This window comes from Staurois parvus, unplaced genomic scaffold (assembly GCF_062004578.1).
Source record: "Staurois parvus isolate SC_StPar_1 unplaced genomic scaffold, SC_StPar_1.0 ptg001432l, whole genome shotgun sequence".
Classification (NCBI taxonomy): domain Eukaryota; kingdom Metazoa; phylum Chordata; class Amphibia; order Anura; family Ranidae; genus Staurois; species Staurois parvus.
The window spans coordinates 9,492,051-9,507,262 of NW_028319228.1; the positions used below are offsets into that span (position 1 = coordinate 9,492,051).

General features: G+C 37.2%; 1 protein-coding gene across 1 annotated transcript in view; it reads right to left on the reverse strand.

Moving 5' to 3' along the window:
• The window catches only part of CNTNAP4 (contactin associated protein family member 4), a 499,928-nt gene that overhangs the window by 239,781 nt on the left and 244,935 nt on the right, over positions 1–15,212 (reverse strand). The window lies entirely within an intron of this gene.

Below are 15,212 nucleotides of genomic sequence, written 5' to 3' on the forward strand. Positions count from 1 at the left end.
ACATGTCAGTGCCTTGTTAAGATATCAGCTCTCTTACCATAGCAGCATTTTAATGATTTACTGTATATTAAGTATGACTTAATGACTTCTTATATTTATCAGCAAAAAAAGAAGGTAGTTAAATATTCTTTTACAATGGATTTTATTATAGAATGGACAACGTCAGAGTAACAGTCAGAAACAAGAGCACTGACCAACAACAAATAAAACTTGCAAGTTTTCTGATGAATAGTACAAAAAAATTCACAGAAGTTTAGACAAAGAAATAAACTTAGTACACAAGTGCAGCATATGAAGAGATAAAATAAAGCATCACAATTTGCAAAAATGGTGGGCAATTAGAAACCAAGGAATTAGTACACAGCGATCAAAGATCAGCCCACAATCCGCTTACAAAAGGCAGGAAAGGTGGAACACAGAGCCTCAACGGATACATACTGGCATTCCACATCCAGAACTCCCGAGGAAGCCCAACAGATGGATACAATATTGCTGGTGCAGTTATTTTACATAAAAAAGAAAAGAGGCTACAATCAGCACAAATAAGAAGCTGGTTAAATATTCTACTCCTATGATGTACATTGTGTAACCCACAAAGTGTCCTTCTTTGGTTCGTCTGGGAGAGAACCAGAGGGGACTGGCTACCCTATACAGTTGACTACAACTGGTAATCCTTGTTCTGACCTGTTACTTTGCATTTTTTTATGTACCACCATGGGAGACCCATACCTCCATATATTGTTTGAATTATTCTGTTTTGTTATAGTTCTCTGCTGTAACATTATGCTAAAAAAAAAATTCAATTTAATTCTCTAAACGAAAAAAAAAATGCTACTCATTTTTAGTGATTAATTGTTTTTCTACCGTTGATAGTTGTTATTTATCCAGCAATGTTTATGAACAGCAATGAATAAAGCATCATCATGTGGCTACTGTGCTTGTTATTGGTTGGGAACTGACCCATCATTTAACAGCCTGGTCCACAAACACAGTGTACTGAGTGGATCCAAGCGGCCTGGCACCATGTGCTCACTGAGTTGACCGTACAAAGCGATCACAAATGCTACAGCTTACTTATGTTGATCCTTCCTCTTCTGCTTACAACAAAGGAAGGAGAAAAATCAAAGTAGATTATGAATGCTGAATGAATGAATAAATGTATCATCAACAGCCACTGATTCATTGGCAGATACTTTCATTGACTGTGGGAACTTTTTTAAACCCTGTTACCCATTCTGCCACTGTATGTGACCTGTAAATTAGCATTTCACCCTCCCTTTGCATAAAACTTATACTTTAATGTATCTAGAGCACCATTACAAAGATTCATGTTTTAACCCCCTCAATGCCAGTGTTTCTTCAGCATAAAAAAAAATTGTGGCAAAAATTAGATCACTTTGGAGTGTCTACTTTCCAAAAACGTGTCATGTTGAGTTTTGTTGTATTGTCTTGGATTTTTTATTGATATGTTTTATAACAGGACTTTTTCCTTTTTATGATAAACACAAAAAAATGGTTATTAAATACTACCAATAGTAAGCATTCTCTGTCTATATAAAACTAATTTTGGTACAGTAATACATGGGTGAGTTATTGTCAGTCAAACTATCACAGACTGAAAAAAGCCTAATAATGAAGTTGTAATAAAGGCTGGTACTTAAGTTATTAAAGTAGTTATAATGTACTGTACTTAGTTTAGTTTGTTTCTTTTTTTTTATGACATAAATGTTTGGGTTTTTTTACTTTTGGTTTATTCAGTGTATGCAGCTGCACCTATACCATCTATACCATTGATATTAAATGACAGTGAGATGTTTGAAAGCCATGGGGGTCTGCAAATCCCTGATCATTTTGTTAATTTTGGTACATTTTGTTTTGTTATTGTTACTCAACAGCAGCGGCGGACTGACAACTCATGGGGCCCCTGAGCAATAGGGGATCATGGAGCCCCTGTGTCCTTGCCCAAACTCAAAAAAGCCTATGAAAAAGGTACCAGGGGCATCTCGTGGGGCCCCCTACTGACCCCGGGCCCTCGGGCAGTGCCCGAGTTTCCAAATGGTCAGTCCGCCCCTGCTCAACAGTATTTCTGTTTATGTTCAAGTAAATGTAGAATTACCCTGAATATTATATAAATACAGAGAGAAAGAGAGAGAGAGATACATATTCATTTCAGGATTGTTCAAACTGAAGAACTGTAATATTTATGGGAACATTTGACAGGCTATCCTATATTGCCCTGGGCCTCCACAGCAGCCAATCAGTGGCTGGAGATGAGCAAAAACATGGGATTCTATATGGGAGAAACACAACTCATTACTACAGACATTATGTTTGTTGTGACAGGCATTCTATTGGACATCTGGAATATGGTACCACCAAAGGGTTTTACATACCAGTCATTTTAAAGCAACTCAGCATTCATAGCCTGGTGGTATAGCTAGTTAGATCAATACTGTGCTGGGGAGACTTTTTTTGGGTGAGGGGAGGTGGTGAATAACTTTTTCACTGTTGTATAGGGCAAATTGTACAGGGTTTACAGATTTTTGGAATGTATTGCAGTCGTGGTATGTCAGGCGTAGACTAATACTTTATTTTGTGAACTGCTATTACTGCTCATTGATTTGTGCTGTGATCTTATTTTACTATATTTGCAATTGTACCATAGCAGACCAGGCCTGAGCACCAGTGATGTCTGTTTGCACAGTATAGCCTTTACCTATCTTTATTGTTCATCATCATTACTTTGTGCTGTATGGTTTAATTTACTACAGTTTCAATTGCAGCATATCAGAGAGGCATTGATTGCTAGCACTGCTGGTCTGCAAAGTATAAATATAAACTATCCTTTATTGGCCATCATTGCTCTGTGCTGTGGGGCTTATTATACTAAATTTGCAGCATATTAGATCAGACATTCAGCACCAGGGTTGCATGGTCGGCACAGTATAGGTGTATTGTAAACTACTGTAACTGTTCCCTGCTGTGTGTTCTGGGGATTATCCTACAGGATTTATACCATATTACAACAGGCAGGTAGTCATATTGTTACATTTTACAGAAACAGCTTTTGCCAGTCATTTCAACTTTGTGTTACTGATGTTGAAGGCAAAAGTAAAGTACACAATTTAGTATATTTTTACTCAACAGACTATCCAGTTATAAAGGTGTTCTGTCATTTCTTTTATGTCTGACATACAAATCATTGTTAACATATATAAAAAAGTACACAATTTTGTGTGCATACAGTTGTGATCAAATTTTAAAGGCATGTTAGTATGTCATAGCATGTTAGTATTCATGTTGAAGAAAAAAAAGTGGTCAGTCATTTTTTTTGTCATTTTCTTTTTCCAGTTATAAAAATGTAATTCCTTTTGTTTCTGACATGTCACAACAAGCTAAAAACAAAAAAAGTACACCAGCCAAGGAAAGGAGGAGCAGGGTGGGTCAGAGTTAGTGGTTTTACAGCACACGTCTAGTGGTTAATCTGTTGGAGATTTGGACATCTTTGTCACCTGTACCTACTTCTACTCCATTTCTGCCAACCCCGCCAACATCTGAACTTCACAAGTGAAACAAGGAATACAGCACTGGACAAGAAAAATGTTGCGATGCCATGTTTTCAACTTGTCTGCCTAGGTCACTGCTGCCCTAGAGCTGTTAGCAGGTCTGCAGGCTTAGGCTGCCATGTGGCAAACTCAGGGGTGGACTAACAACTCATGGGCAATAGGGGATCATGGGGCCCCTGTGTCCTTGCCCAAACTCAAAAAGCCTATGAAAAAGGTACCAGGGGCATCTCATGGGGCCCCCTACTGACCCTGGGCCCTCAGGCAGTGCCCAGGTTTCCAAATGGTCAGTCCGCCCCTGGGCAAACCCCACACAAGCTCAAGCCAGGCCAGCTCTTGTGTGGCAATGGGTCAAACCTGCTGGCAGCCCTTCACCTGGGAAAGCTGACAGACATACCTTGCCTGGTCCACATATGAACATGCTAGCTCAAAACTTCCTAAGCAATTACTCGGCCCTGGAGTAGCTTCTGGATGAAACCAGGAAATTGTTCATAGAAAAAAATAAAAGCTAGGAAGAAGTGCCGCACAACGCAACATACTGTATCTCCAAACCAAATAATTTGTACATCTCTTTACATTGGAATTTAACTTTACACATGCTGCAGTGATTCTCTCAGCTACAGAAAGCTATCATGGATGTGGGGTACAGATGCCCTAGGAAGCTAAGGTTTTTGCTTTCTCAGGAGTGGATAGAAATTCACGATGGGGTGTTCGTACAGGAGACATTTCATTTATTCATACCACAGGTTTGAGGCCCATTCTAACAAATAATTATTCATAACTGCACATAAATATTTTCTTACCTGAAAGGCCCAATTCATCATACGTTTGGGATGGTGTTTTTACTTTAATCTGGGGACTTTTGCTAATTAACTTTAGGTGTCAGTTCCTAGGTTAGATGTTCATTTTGGTTAATTATTTACCAAATCCATGGCTAAATATAATTTTGATGGATTTACAGTACATGTACTGTAAATTCAAAAAGTATTATTTACACAATAATCTAGAATCATTTCTACCCTCTTCAAGAGGAGCATTACTGAATTTTTTTTAAACGCATCCTTCATTCTTCAAATTCCAAATGCCATTTTTTTGGAAATGCTAGGTTTTAAAAGAATAACATCCTTGCTATGATGCCTATAGTAGTGAATGCACTGTCTGAAAAAATATATGATTTAAAGTTCTGGACTTGAAAATTAAAAGGCTGATTCTTTTGGTTCTGAACAACAAATTAGTTTTTATATATGATGTATTCTGCTTAACAGTAAAATCTTCCTCACCAGATATTTAAAAATAAATTTACCTTTAGTTGTAAGAAATCTAATCTGAAATTGTTATTAAAAAAAAATAGCAAGCACAAATATACTAATATATCCATAAACGTACCAGTAACATTTACAGTGTTAGCGCGTTCTTGTATTTAACAGTAGATTTACTTAATTTAGTTGTGAAAATGCTGGAAACATTATCTAAGGCATCTATAAAAATGAACTAAACAAAAAATAGAATTTACATATAGATTAAAAACAATTTAGATCTTGAAAAAGATGTGGCATATGCATTTATTTATTCACAGTAAAATTAGTTTATTTGCCAGAAAGTTTAGCAGCTCTTTTACATTAAACCAAGCAAGTGACATAAATAATGTTATTTCAATGTGTCTAAAAATCATCATTGTGTATGCAATTAAACTCAAGTTTTTTGTGAGTTGTGCATATGAATAAGTTGTGGGGAAGTAAGAGCAGAGTTATCTCTTGGGTTGAGTACAGACAGGTACTTTTCCCTATGACCTTTCTGCAACATGATTTTAAGAAAAGGTCAGGGCAAAGCTACAGGAGAACATGTCCCTCCATTGAAAGGAGAAAACAATGTGCTAGGGAGAGTTTAAATAGATTTTGCTTAGAGCCATAATCACAAAGCTTCATATGCCTAACATTCATTACTCCCAGTAGAAAATTAGTCTCCAAGGTGCAGATTCTTTTTTTCTACTTTTTTTCATTCTTTAAAAATATATTCAATGATTGAAATTTTTTTTTGATCCTAATAAAAAATTGGTACATGAGAGTATTACAAAAATTATGCCTATGTCTACTTTGCAAGTGTTAGGGTCAGATTTTGCACTGTCTGGTCTGATGTTCCTAACTCTGTTGGTTAGATACAATGATAATTTAGGTCCTGGTATACAGCATGGAAAATCATATCTTTTACATGCTTATATACTTACAGGCAAGCATATGAATCCTATTTATACTAAAAAATATATTATCTTTCAGCATTTTTACCCATTTGTCATTTGTGCATAAAAATTTCTCTGTCACTGCCCTGAAATTACATCCCTCTCTTTCAACTCAGGCTTACCATCTGGTACATCTGTCTTCACATTTTAAATGAATTCCCACATCCTTTTAAATACTTATGCAGACTTATTTCATAAGGCAGTGTGAGTTATAATGGCCAAAGTCAAAAATCTTATTGAAAACAGTCAGACTTGATTTTTTTTCTGCTGCAGCATGAGTGAGTAATATATTTTAATTGGTTGACATGGTTTATTTCAGTTTGTCTATTATTATCAGCTACTGCGCTTAAGCTTTCAGTTTTGTTTTATTAAAAGGTGGAAACAGTTGATAAGAGCAATAATCTATCAACTTTAATCAGATTTCAGATAAGACAAATGCAATAGAATGTCTAATTGATCTTTGGGGTTCCTGTATTCCAAACAGCATTATTTGTTTATTAAATAGAAGGCCATAGTTTTTGCATCTACCATATTTATATTAAATCCATACATTCAGTATATATTTCCACCTACCATAACAGACTCTTTACTGTAATGGAAAATGTCTCTTCAACGTCACTGTCTGCAGATACAGCTACTGTTGCTGTATGTTACATTTTTCAGACTGGACATAGCTAGACCAAAGCTACTTTTCTTTGCAGCTGAGAAAAACTTTGATGACAGCAGGTGTATCTATCAGTAATTTGAGTCAGTGCATGCACATTATCTTATGGCTGTTTATAGTGCTTCTTAAGTTTTAGAGAAAACAATATTATATATGTATAGGTATAGGTAGGTAGGTGCAGTATATGGAAGGTTGGTATTGTCCGAGTGTTTTTAATAAAAGGGTCTCATCTCCAAGATTGTAAGCTCAAAAGAGCAGGGCCCTCGAACCCCTCGTGTATTGTATTGTTACTGTCTTGTCTCATGTTCTGTCCCCCTTGCTACTGTACAGCGCTGAGCATACCCTTTGGCGCTATATAAATACTGTATAATAATAATATTTTTAAAGGGTGATATGAAACATGTATCCTTTACCTCACTTCTTTACTATAGTGTTAGTAGAACAGGTTGTAGAAGAGTTGACCATTGCAACTTCATTCTGTAGCTCCACATTAATGCTGAATCTATTATACTTAAAGCTGACATGAGGCACAAAAACATCATATAAAGTCCATCTCCTGATGATTTTTCATTCCCAGGTATTACTATGTAAAAGTGGTGGGGGTATCAAAACTGTACTGCATATAGACTATGCAGAAAGCAGAGATGTGCACAAGACTCAATAGGTTCACCCACTACATACTGCCTACAGAAAACCACCAAGAATGAGGATACAAGACCAGTTACCCTGCATAAGGAGAGAGAGCAGCAGTGAGCAGTTTTTTTTCCAAAGAAACCGAGTAAACAGATGCCTAATATGTCATGTCTTTAAATTGCATACACCCGTAGAACAGTGCCAAACCTAAATTTTTCCATAGGCAATACTTTAAAACGCTTTACAGGTTATCAGTTTAGAATTACACAGTAGATCTAGCAATGAATTTATTGATCTTGCTCACTGCGATACCTCACATGTGTGATACTAATAGCGTTTAGCCTGTGGGACTTATGTGCATACTTGCATTTGAGATTGAGCATGGGGAATGGGGCACTTTAAACTTTTTATTTTATTTAAATTTTTTTTGTACATTGTACCTTTATTTATTTTTGTATGAACTTTATTGCTATCAATAGGGATGAACAACATTCCTTGTGATAGCATGGGTTGTAGCAGGTCCTCTTATTGGAGAGATTTGGGGTCTATTAGACCCCAGATCAGATCTCTCCTCTAGCCTCCAAAGCATCTGAGCAAACCAAGATTGGTTTGATTAGATACTTTCACAAGTTGGTAACAGCTTGTTTACATAAGACAGAAACTGTAAGTGATGAAACCCTTATCGTTTACGGTTTCTGACATCACACAGTGGGAGGAATAACATCAGTTCCTCTCATTGTATCATAGGAAGTGGCTGCCGCCAATCACATAATCATTGGGCTTCTTGATCGGACGTCCCGTGTAAAAGTAATCCAGTGGCTATATAGTCGCTCAGATCACTTTTACATTTTAGAGAATCATTCGCTGAATCCATAATCCCGGTATAACCACTTCAATATTAGGCCATTTATAAATGGCCTACGGATGGGAAATGGCTAAACTATATATGTGTAACTCTTTTGATTTTGCAACTCTCAACTTAGAAACATAATCTAGGAATAAGGAAACAGATTAGTTTAAAGGACAGCTTTAGAACACTCCAAAACCCTCCTTATGGAAGAGGCCAGTCTAGCATCTGCCTTTGATAACCTTTTCCTTTACAGAATTTTGTTTATTATTCACATACACATGCTCTTTAACATCTATAAACAAACAGATGCTTTTTAACATATATATTGCCCAGTAATAGCAGCTTGCTTTGCAAACATTAGTCCATAAATGGGAAAACTTAACTAGAGGTTTGCAATATTTATAAATGCCAGTACAGTCTAATTTTTATCTCTTCACTGTAAAAATGAAAGCTGTTATGTAAGCGATGCAATTTAGGAATAGGTCTTCACCACATTTTTCTGTGCCTGAAAATAATTTGGATGGCTAAATGAAGTTGGCAATGTAGCAGTAAGATGATGCCCCCTCTGGAAATTTATTTTGATAAAAGTGTGATCCTCATTGACAGCTTCACAAGGATATAGCCATTTCCAATTATCATCAGATACAGCTCATCACAGGGAGAAATTTGAGTGGGATAGGATAGAAGAATAGTGTCTGTCACTGTTTATTAGGAAAGGCTTTTATGGTCTTTTAGAATATTTTTCATCTAGTAGGATTATACTGATATATCTTGCATTAAATGAACAAAATAACACTTCTGGTAGGAATAATAATTTCTTGCACAAAACTAAAATGTGGAGGTTGAAAAGAATTTCTAAAGCAAATACTTGTAGTGGCTAAATCTTTGATGTTAATGTGTTCATGCTGAACATTATTTCTAAAGGGCTTTTGTTTGTGATTTCTCCATTGATTGTATTCCATGATAATTTGCTAATAAATGCTGTGTAGGCGGCATTGTTTATTCTTGTTTTAGAAGATTGGATTTGATAATCATGTTATTTGAGTGATCATCCAGTCATCTTAGCTTATCAGTTTGCCATTATTGTTTGGCTACTTTGATTGAAAATACATAATAGTATAAAACATACATGCTTTTGGACATGTACTCTATGTGTAATAATGAAAATGCTGTTCAAGAGCCATTTTATATTTTATTAATTAAAAAAAATCCTTGGACTTAAGACAGATGAATTGAGTGTTATGTTTGTCAGTATCCAGACTGAAATGCACATGTTTAAAGGGCTAGTAAGTCTAACAGACACTATGACATGCTTTGAAAATAACTTGATTTGCATCTCTGGAGCTTGTAGACATGCAGCTTTTGAAACACAAAGCAAAACTTTTCTGTTAGTAAAAACTCTTTTACACCAAACATTTCCTTTTTTATTGATACAAACACATATTAGACTGTTAATGGAAGGTATAAATTAGTTTTTAATAGATTAATGTATTTCTACTAATGATAAAAAAATATGTGTGGTCCATGTATATATAAAAGTAAAACCCTCACTGGCCACCAAGGTTAAAGTGGTAATAAAACCAAAAGCAAACATTATACAGTCATGGCCGAAATTGTTGGCACCCTTGATATTTTTCCTGAAAATCAAGTATTTCACACAAAAAAGGTATTGCATTAACACATGTTTTGCTATACACATGTTTATTCCCTTTGTATGTATTGGAACAAATATAAAACAGAGGCAGAAAAGCAAATATGACATAATGTCACACAAAACCCCAAAAATGGGCTGGACAAAAGTATTGGCACCCTTAACTTAATATTTGGTTGCACACCCTTTGGAAAACATAACTGAAATCAGTCGCTTCCTATAACCATCAATAAGCTTCTGACACCTCTCACCCGGAATTTTGGACCACTCTTCCTTTGCAAACAGCTCCAGGTCTCTCTTATTGGAAGGACACCTTTTCCCAACAGCAATTTTAAGATCTCTCCACAGGTGTTCAATGGGATTTAGATCTGGGCTCATTGCTGGCCACTTCAGAACTCTCCAGCGCTTCTTTGCCATCCATTTCTGAGTGCTTTTTGACGTATGTTTGGGGTCATTGTCCTGCTGGAAGACCCAGGATCTTGGACGCAAACCCAGCTTTCTGACACTGGGCCCTACAGTGCGACCCAAAATCCTTTGGTAATCCTCAGATTTCATGATGCCTTGCACACAGTCAAGGCACCCAGTGCCAGAGGCAGCAAAACAACCCCAAAACATCATTGAACCTCCACCATATTTTACCGTAGGTACTGTGTTTTGTTCTTTGTAGGCCTCATTCCGTTTTCGGTAAACAGTAGAATGATGTGCTTTACCGAAAAGCTCTATCTTGGTCTCATCTGTCCACAAGACGTTTTCCCAGAAGGCTTTTGGCTTACTCAAGTACATTTTGGCAAACTGTAGTCTTGCTTTTTTATGTCTCTGTGTCAGCAGTGGGGTCCTCCTGGGTCTCCTGCCATAGCGTTTCATTTCATTTAAATGTCGACGGATAGTTCGCGCTGACACTGATGCTCCCTGAGCCTGCAGGACAGCTTGAATGTCTTTGGAACATGTTTGGGGCTGCTTATCCACCATCCGGACTATTCTGCGTTGCAATCTTTCATCAATTTTCCTCATCCGTCCACGACCAGGGAGATTAGCTACAGTGCCATGGGTTGCAAACTTCTTGATAATGTTGCGCACTGTGGACAAAGGCAAATCTAGTTCTCTGGAGATGGACTTGTAACCTTGAGATTGTTGATATTTTGCCACAATTTTGGTTCTCAGGTCCTCAGACAGTTCTCGTCTCCTCTTTCTGTTGTCCATGCTTAGTGTGGCACAGACAGACACACAATGCAAAGGTTAAGTGAACGTCTCTCCTTTTTATCTGCTTTCAGGTGTGATTTCTATATTGCCCACACCTGTTACTTGCCCCAGGTGAGTTTACAGGAGCATCACATGCTTGTAACATTCTTATTTATCCGCAGTTGTGAAAGGGTGCCAATACTTTTGTCCAGCCCATTTTTGGAGGTTTGTGTGACATTATGTCGAATTTGCTTTCTTTCCTCCCTTTTTTTGTTTTGTCCCAATACACACAAAGGGAATAAACATGTGTATAGCAAAACATGTGTTAATGCAATACGTTTCGTGAGAAATACATGATTTCCTGGAGAAATATCAAGGGTGCCAACAATTTCGGCCATGACTGTATATATATATATATATATATATATATATATATATACAGTGGGGATCGAAAGTTTGGGCGCCCCAGCTAAAAAATTGTATTAATGTGCATAAAGAAGCCAAGGAAAGATGGAAAAATCTCCAAAAGGCATCAAATTACAGATTAGACATTCTTATAATATGTCAACAAAAGTTAGATTTTATTTCCATCATTTACACTTTCAAAATAACAGAAAACAAAAAAATGGCGTCTGCAAAAGTTTGGGCACCCTGCAGAGTTAATATCTTGTACTGCCCCTTTGGCAAGTATCACAGCTTGTAAACGCTTTTTGTAGCCAGCCAAGAGTCTTTCAATTCTTGTTTGAGGTATCTTTGCCCATTCTTCCTTACAAAAGTCTTCCAGTTCTTTGAGATTTCTGGGCTGTCTGTCACGCACTGCTCTTTTAAGGTCTATCCATAGATTTTCAATTATGTTGAGGTCAGGAGATTGTGAAGGCCATGGCAAAACCTTCAGTTTACGCCTCTTGATGTAATCCCCCATGGATTTCGAGGTGTGTTTAGGATCATTATCCATTTGTAGAAGCCATCCTCTCTTTAACTTTAAACAGCTTTTTCACAGATGGTATCAAGTTACCATCCAAAATTTGCTGAAATTTTATTGAATCCATTTTTCCTTCTACTCGTGAGATGTTCCCTGTGCCACTGGCTGCAACACAACCCCAAAGCATGATTGATCCAACCCCATGCTTAACAGTTGGACAGAGGTTCTTTTCATTAAATTCTGTGCCCCTTCTTCTCCAAATGTACCTTTGCTCATTCCGGCCAAAAAGTTCAATTTTAACCTCATCGGTCCACAGAACTTGTTTCCAAAATGCATCAGGCTTGTCTATATGTTCATTTGCAAAGTTCAAACGATGATTTTTGTGGTGAGGACGTAGAAGAGGTTTTCTTCTGATGACTCTTCCATGAAGACCATATTTGTACAAGTATCTCTTTATAGTGGAATAGTGTACCACAACTCCAGTGTCTGCCAGATCTTTCTGGAGGGATCGTGCAGTCAAACGCGGGTTTTGAATTGTTTTTCTCACAATCCTGCGAGCTGTCCTGTCTGATATTTTTCTTGGTCGTCCAGATCTTGCTTTAACGTCCACTGTTCCTGATGACTGCCATTTCTTAATTACATTCCGAACAGAGGATATTGACATCTGAAAACGCTTTGCTATCTTCTTATAGCCTTCTCCAGCTTTGTGAGCGTCAACTATTTTCAGTTTCAGTTTTCTAGACAACTGCTTAGAAGAACCCATGGTGCTGATTGTTGGGGCAAGGTCAGATGAGTCTGGGCATTTAAAACCTTTGAGATTGACTTCCCAGATGATGATTGAGAACAATCCATGACACTGGCAGGTCTCAGCTTGCAAAGGGGGCAGTGCATGCTATAAATTCTGCAGGGTACCCAAACTTTTGCAGATGCCATTTTTTTGTTTTCTGTTATTTTGAAAGTGTAAATGATGGAAATAAAATCTAACTTTTGTTGACATATTATAAGAATGTCTAATCTGTAATGTGATGCCTTTTGGAGATTTTTCCATCTTTCCTTGGCTTCTTTATGCACATTAATACAAATTTTTAGCTGGGGTGCCCAAACTTTCGATCCCCACTGTATCTATCTATATATATATATATATATATATATATATAATATTATATTGCAGCTTTGCAATTCTTATATGTGGTGTTTGCATTCATTTTTCACCAGGTGATCCAGTAGTTAAGTCTGTTGTTTTTCAAAAGAAAAAGCTCTCTTGCAGTTGTAGCAATTACAGTGGTGACACAAACCATTTACACTGACAGGGGTGCCTACAATGATCAGATTTTATTCATCTATGTGAAGTCTTTATCCAAACCATTTATAAAGTATTAACTGGAGTTTTGTTTAATTTTGTTAGTGTATCTTAATCTGCTTATGCATCTAGCACTCTTCCCCCAGACTGACAATGCTGCTGTCCAAAAGTGCCCCTGTGCTCCTTCATCCAGAGTGGGACACTCTAATACAAAAGGTGTGTTACTGGCCAGATCACCAGGCCAAAACAGAAGGAGAAAAGCCAAAAAAAAATTAATATTTATATGTATTATAAATATGTATATGGGTGTGAACACCCATGCGATCTGATTCTGGTGTGGACAAAAAGAGGGTCCTGAATGGTTTTGGTGCAAATGCGGTGCTATTTGATCAATACAAAATTTATGGCTCAAATTGCACTGCACAGAAATCGCATGTGATTTGCACAGAACTGCAGTGTGATTTGAGGTGAGTTTTTTTTATTATTTCTCTTTCCATACAAAGGGGAATTCCGCTTGTATCCCTCTTTTTTCCTTATTTGGAAGATTTATATTTAATATCTCCGTTTTAGCCGGGTTAATTTTTAGATTTGACATCTCTCCATATTCCTTCAATGCCCTTATTAAGTTAGGAAGCGTTATCCTAGGATTGCCGACATAAAACAATAAATCATCCGCAAAAGCGGCTACCTTATGCTCTGTATTTCCTACACATATTCCTTTTATGTCTAAGTTTCTCCTTATTGTTGCCAACAGTGATTCTAAGGACAATACGAACAACAATGGGGACAATGGGCAGCCCTGTCTTGTTCCATTTGTCATCTCAAATGACTCTGACATCTCCCCATTTACCATAACAACAGAGGGCCTTCTATACAGTTTTCCTATCCATGCTCTCATTCTAGCTCCCACTCCCAGGACCTCCAATGTATCCATCATAAATCCCCAGTTAACGCTATCAAATGCCTTCTCTGCATCTACCGAGAGAACCACCACAGGAGTCCTTCCCTTTCTACTTTTCTGAATGAGCAGCAATGATCTCAACCCATTGTCTCTGCCCTCTCTCCCTTGAACAAATCCCACCTGATCTTCATGTATCCATTCGGGCATTAAATCTTTCAGTCTATTTGCCAGGATCTTTGCATATAACTTCGTGTCTGTATTCAATAATGATATTGGTCTATAACTTGAGCACTGGATGGGATCTTTTCCTTCCTTGTAAATAAGGACCACCTGAGCCTGCAATGATTCTCGTCTCATGTCCATCTCTCCCCCCAAAGTGTTAAAATAGGCCTTTAATTTAGGTATTAACAATTCACTATATTTTTTATAATATCTAACAGTATAACCATCTGGTCCTGGACTTTTACCTGTCAGAGTTCTTTAATGCTATCTTTATTTCTTCGTTTGTAATTTCAGATTCTAGAGAGTTCAAGAGATCTTCATTTAATTTCGGTAGACCTGCGTTTTTTTAAATATATTCTTCTTTTTTCCACCTTTGCTATTCCATCTTTAGATGTTAAATCTTGGTGGGCAATGTTATAAAGTTTACTATAATAATCCCTAAACACCTTTGCGATATCTCTCGTTGAGTGAACCAGTTCTCCCTTGGGGTTTTTTATTTTATCTATATAATTCCTATTTTTCTTTTTCCTCAAAGCTTTCATTAAATATTTTCCTGTTCTTTCCCCCCATCTATATCTTTCACATGCTACTTTATTAAAGACTCTCTTCTTCTCTTCTTCCATCATAATCTCTAGTTCTTCTCTCTTTTTCTTTACTTTCTGCATTATTTCTTTTGTTATATTCTTTTTATGCATCTGTTCAATCTCCGCTAATTCCTTTAAGAGCTCCCTGATTTTCTCTCTCCTTTCTCTTTTCTTTCTTGCCCCAATTGCAATAATGATTCCCCTTATATATACCTTGTGGGCCTCCCACACCGTAGCCTCCGACACATCTCCTGTATCATTTTTCTCAAAATATCTCCTGATCTCCTCTCCAATCTTCCACTCAGTCTCTTGATCCATTAGGAGAGCCTTGTTCAACCTCCATACCGGCCCTCCTGGAGGCCTCCTTCCCCATCCTATTCTCATTACAACCGGGGCATGATCTGAGAGTGACATTACCTCTATTGTTATTTTAACCAATGACTCTATTAATCGATGATCTATCAGTATATAGTCCAACCTAGAATACATCTCATGAACCTTTGAGAA